Below are 6,062 nucleotides of genomic sequence, written 5' to 3' on the forward strand. Positions count from 1 at the left end.
GCTCTCAACTTCGCCCCCTCGCCCCCTCTGACTTCCTTTGCTCCAGCCACATGAGCCTCCTGCTGTTCCTCCTTTGCACGTGCTGTTCACGCTACAGGAAACATTTTTTTTCCTCCAGGTATCTCTGTTCACTCCCTCACTGAATCTTTGCTCCCTTGCTCAAATGTTACCTCTTCCATGAAGCCTTCCCTGAGCACTTTAATTCAAATTATAACCTCACCCCCAGAATTCCTGTATCCAGTTCCCTGCTTTATTTTCCCCATAGCATCTATATTTTACTGTATGTCCTTCTAATTATTTTGGTTACTGTCTATCTTTCCCATTGGAACATAAGTACCATGAGAGCAGGGATTTTTGCCTGCTTTGTTCTCCATGATATGATGCAGGCTGACTGGGAAATAAAAATTGGCCCTGATTTGTAGGGTTCACCAGTTCCTGTGGTGGAATAGTCCTACCGTGGTCCACTCATGAAATTTTTTAAAAAAGATTTTGTTTAATTCTTTGTTAGAGAGGGGAAGAGAGGGAAAAAGAGAGAGACAGAAACATCAACATGTGGTTGCCTCTCACATGGCCCCCACTAGCGATGTGGCCTGCAACCTAGGCATGTGCCCGGACTGGGAATCGAACCTGCAATGCTTTGGTTCACAGCCCGCGCTCAATCCACTGAGTTATGCCACACTCATGAAATTTCTGACAGTGATTCTTGGAAGTCAATATACACAGGCTCCAGTAGGTCATTAAGTGGACTGCCAGCAACTATGGAGCACCTGGCACATAGTAGGTGCTGAATAAATATTTGAGGAAGGAATAAATGGATCCTCCATCAATAGGGAGACTGATTTAAAAGATAATGGATTAAATATGCCATGCGTAGCAACAAAGTCACTTTGATAGGCCACCTACAGTTTTAACACATTCAGTCATTCACATCACAAATATTTACTGAGCGCTGACTGTGTAGCAGGCGCTGTCCCTATGGAAGACATAGAATGAATCATTGTCTCCGGCTTCATGAAGCTAACCTTCTGACTATTATGATTATTATGACCATTGTCTTCCTATGCGTTCTAAAGCTGACCCTGGATAACTAACTGGCCTTGCAGCCCACCTCTGCTGGCTTGCAAGTACACCATCTGGATGATGTTTTGTGGCTCAGGCCAATGTTCGTGCCTGTTTTGGCTCTGGAAGGCTACAGGGCAGCGGGCCAGGGGTGATCAGCCCTAAGGCTACTCTGCGGAAAGGAGATAGACCAAGGGGTGCAGGAAGCAGATATGGAAGCCACACCCAAAAGCAGGGTCTGTGTCTGTCAGGGAACTTGGAACCTTGGACCTGCAGACCTGTGAGAACCTGATAGCAGGAGAAAAACTTGCACCTTCCTGCACCTTGTGTTCTGGGCCTCCCCTTCGCTTAAGCAAGATCGTGGAGGCCAGGAACCCAAACTCAAATTGCTGGCAGGCCTATGCGCCCTCCAAGGGCCTCAGAGGAGGGTCCTTCCTGGTTTTTTTTCCAGCTTTGGGTGATGGCTGGCAGTCCTCAGCTCGTAGATGCAGCACTCTAGTCTCTGCCTCATATTCCCATGGTTGTCCCCTTGTGTTTGTGTCTAAATCTCCCTCTTCCTTTAAGAACACTAGTAGCTGGACTGGAGCCCACCCTACTCCAGTGTGACCTCACCTTAACTTGATTCTGTCCGCAAAGACCCAGTTTCCAAACAAGGTCCCATTTCCAGGTATCAGATGTCTGGATGTGGACATGCCATTCTGCGGAACACAGTAGAATCCATAGCAGTTCTATTACTAATCTCAGCTTGGGCATCCAGCCTGGCCTTCTGTCCCAGCCCAGGTGGAATGAGAGACTTCCTCCTGGCTCTGGTCACCTGTTCTCTTTCTGCACCCACTGCAGAACCCGGGAACAATATATTGAATGTTTACTGGACCCCGTCACCCCTCTGGACTTCTTGTTTGTCAAAACATGAACCTCGCCCTGGCTGGCGTAGCTCAGTGGATTGCGCTCGGACTGGAAACCAAAGTGTCCCAGGTTCGATTCTCAGCCAGGGTACATGCCTGGGTTGCAGGCCATAACCCCCAGCAACCGCACATTGATGTTTCTCTCTCTCTGTCTATCTCCCTCCCTTCCCCTCTAAAAATAAACAAATAAAAATCTTTTTAAAAATAAGTAAATAAAATCTTTTAAAAATTTTAGAAAAAAAAAAAATGTGAACCTCTGCTTAAAAGGGGCAAAATAAATAAGAATCAAATGACACTCTCCACAAGCGAAACCAGAGAGAGGATACAATTTTTGGCAGTGTGGGTGGGGGATGAGCACAAAATTGAAAATTGCCTACAAAACTCAGTAAATGAGATCAATATTTAATGCAATTTTTAAACCTTTTTAAAGTTGACATTTACATTGAGATCACTGTAAATTCACATGCAGTTGCAAGAATTAACACAGAGCCTTGACTGGTGTGGCTCAGTGGATTGAGCACCAGCCTGCGAACGAAAAGGTCACTGGTTTGATTCCCAGCTAGGGCACTTGTTTGGGTTGCAGGCCAGGTACCCTGTGGGGGGTAGGGGGCAAGAGGCAACCACACATTGATGTTTCTCTCCCTCTCTTTCTCCCCCTTTCCCCTATCTCTAAAAATAAATTAATAAATAAAGTATTTTTTAAAAAAGAAAAAGAAGAACTAACATGGAAAATACAGTGTACCCTTCACCCAGTTTTCCCCAATGCTAACTGGCACAAAACATAGGGAAAACATTAGTAAATATCATGGCCAAGAGATTGACATTGACACACACACAATACACCAATCTTATTCAGATAACTCCAGTTTTCCTTATACCCATTATATGTTTGTGTGCATTAAATTCTGTACAGTGTTGTTACTGTGTAAGTTCCTGTGTCTACCCCACAGTGATAATATAAAAATAGTGCCAACACCACAAATGTGGCAAGCTGTAGAATGCCCTCCAAAGGATGTCCATGCCTGCATCCCCGGAACCTGTGAATATGTTATTTTACACAGTATAAAAGGGATTTTGCAGGTGGGATTGAGTCAAGGACCCTAAAATGGAGATGGGGTGATCCTGGATTACTCAGAGGACCGAGTGTCATCACAGGGTCCCCATAAGAGGGAGGCAGGAGGGTCAGAGTCAGAGATGGAAGAGGCTATGCTGCTGGCTGTGAAGACAGAGGAAGGGGCCACAAGCCAGGGATGCTGTGCCTCTAGAAGCTGGAAGAGGCTGGAAATGGTTCTCCTTGCAGCCTCTGGAAGGACCAGCCCTATACACACCTGGGTTTAGCTCCATTAGTCCCTTGTCTGATTCCTGACTTCCAGAGGAAAGATAGTAAATTTGTGTCATTTGAAGCTAAGTTTATGGTTATTCGTTATAGTGGCAATCAGAAACGAATGCACAATTATCTCCTGTGCTGTTATTTTATATGTAACACATCTCTCCCTCATCAATACAGTATTTTCAGTAATTCAAAATTAACACAAAAGCCCCATACTTTTAAATAAAGACAGGATCCACCTTGGCCTGTGCATAACTCTCACCCCAGCGCTGTACAATTCTGTCTTTATTAAGAATAAAACAACCAAGTCAGATGGCAGAGGTGAGATTCTAATTCAGATCAAATTCACTCAGTTTCTTTTGCTCCCTGGGTGTGCATCAAGTTTCATCTGAAACGAAAGGGAGAAGTATTATGGATTTGGTCACTTTTTCATCACCATCAGAATTTTTTTCTAAAGTGTAGTGCATCTAAATCATTTTGTTTGGTTCTACACCTCACATTTTAGCTGGAATGTTGATAATTTGGGTTTGGGGTGAGGAGCAGTAAATATTAGACACATGTTTACTGAGTCTGGTACTGAGCCTGAGGAAGGAGATAAATCAGACCCAGGCTGGAGGGGCAGATAGTCCAGTGGTTTCTTCGTTGGACATTTGTTGATCTCCTAGTCTGTGCCTGGCACTGCCCTGGACCTTGTTTGTCCAACAGGATTTTCTACAATAGACATATTCTGTATCTCTACCATCCAATGTGGTAACTACTGTCTAGCTGTGGCTACAGAGCATTCAAAATGTGGCCACTACAGAATCGAGTCTTTAAATGTTAAAATTTTAAGTACTTTAAACAGAAATGGAAAAAATCTGACATTCAGTTCAGTTTTGGAAAACTCTTAAGCATTCTTGGAACACCCAGGGTCTGTGAATCTATGTTTCCACTGTAAAATTTTATAAAGCATAAATAAAGATCAAGTATTTCCAGTGAAAATTAGCACCCAAATTGCAATAAGCTGTAAATATACAATACACAATGAATTTTAAGACCCCCTAGGAGAAAGGTAACATAAAATATCTCATTGATAATTGTTGATTTTGATTTCATGTTGACATATTGAGTTGATAAAATATGTTATTAAAATTAATGATACTGGTTTTTTCGTACTTTTTAAATGTGGTTACTTGCAAATTTTTAATTATTTATGTGGCTCATGTTATGCTTCTATTGGAAGGCATTTTTCTAAATCCTACAGTGGTTGTGGGGTTCCCTGAAATCAGATAAATGAGTATTTATGTTATGTAATTTCATACCAGATGAACAGAAGTTATGCACCACAGTGCACTCTGTCCTCTCGGGTCTTTGCCCAGAGGTCATCATTGCAGTGAGACCTTCCCTCATCACCATATTTGAAACTATAACCCTTTACTCTCCCTTTCCTGTCTTTGTTATTCTCCATAATTCAGGTCCAACAGACAGGATTTTTTTTTTACAACAGCTTCATTGAGATATAATTCACATACTATAAAATTCACTAATTTAAAGTGTATAATCCAGTGAGGTATAGTATATTCAGAGTGGTGCAACCATCACCACACAATTTTAGAACATTTTAATCACCTCAAAAAGGAAGTCCCTAAAAGCTACTCTCCTCCCTATCCCACTGCCCCTGACAACCACAAATCCACTTCCTATCCTAGAACAAGATTTGCCTGTTTTTGACATTTCGTGTATGTGGAATTACATACTGTGTGGCCTTTAGTGTATGGCTTCTCTCACTGAGCATCGCGTTTTCAGGCTCATTCACTTTGCAGCGAGTGTCAGTGCTTCACTCCTTTTTATTGCCAAACAATATGCCATGAAATGGACGTGATACATTCTGTTTATCCATTAATTAGTTCACTCGTTGATGGGCTGTTTGCAGTTCTGGCCTATTATGCATAATGCTGCTATGAACATCCGTGTACAAATATTTCTGTGGACACATCTTTAATTGTCTTTGCTATATACCTAGAAGTGGAACTGCTGGGTCATATAGTCACTCTATGTTTACCTTTTTGAGGAACCGCACCAGGCTGTTTTCCACAGTGGCTGCAGCATTTTCCATCCCTACCAGCCATGTGTGAGGGTTCCAGTTGTTCCACGTCTTGGCCAACACTTGTTAACACTTGTTATACTCTGGGGTGGGGGAGGGTCCTTTTTTTTTATCATTGTCACCCTAATACGCATGAATTGGTATCGCACTGTGGTTTTGATTTGCATTTCCCTAACGACTAATGCTGGTGAGCAAGGATCTTTTCATGTGCTTATGGACTATTTATTTTCTTTGGAGAATTGCCTGTTGGGATCCTTTACCCATTTTTGGAGCAGAGATTTTATCTGTAGAGTTCCCTGCTTGGCGGGCCTGGCGGAGCACTCAGTAGAAGCAATGTGTTTATTGAATGAAACATGAAACGTCCGTAGGTAATAGGGTTTGTTGTCCGGCGTATACACCTGTCATTGGGTCCATCCCTGGTGTGACTGCCTCATTGCCGTGTTGGTTTAGCTTCCATCCACCTATGGAGGCCTTGGCCTTGAGCGCGGGTTTCTGCGACCACCCCGCTACTAAGAACCACGCCCTAAACTAAGCAGAGGCTTTTTTCTATATTCCAAGGAGCCACCTCCAACCGGCCCCAGGTCCTCAACCGGCCGCGGTTGCCCTTGGCAACGCGTGGCCCCGCGCTTCCTGTATTGATTCGAATCGCGGGCTACGTCACGTCCTGCCGCGATGCCCATCGCAC

Source organism: Phyllostomus discolor, chromosome 8 (assembly GCF_004126475.2).
Source record: "Phyllostomus discolor isolate MPI-MPIP mPhyDis1 chromosome 8, mPhyDis1.pri.v3, whole genome shotgun sequence".
Taxonomy (NCBI): Eukaryota; Metazoa; Chordata; class Mammalia; order Chiroptera; family Phyllostomidae; genus Phyllostomus; species Phyllostomus discolor.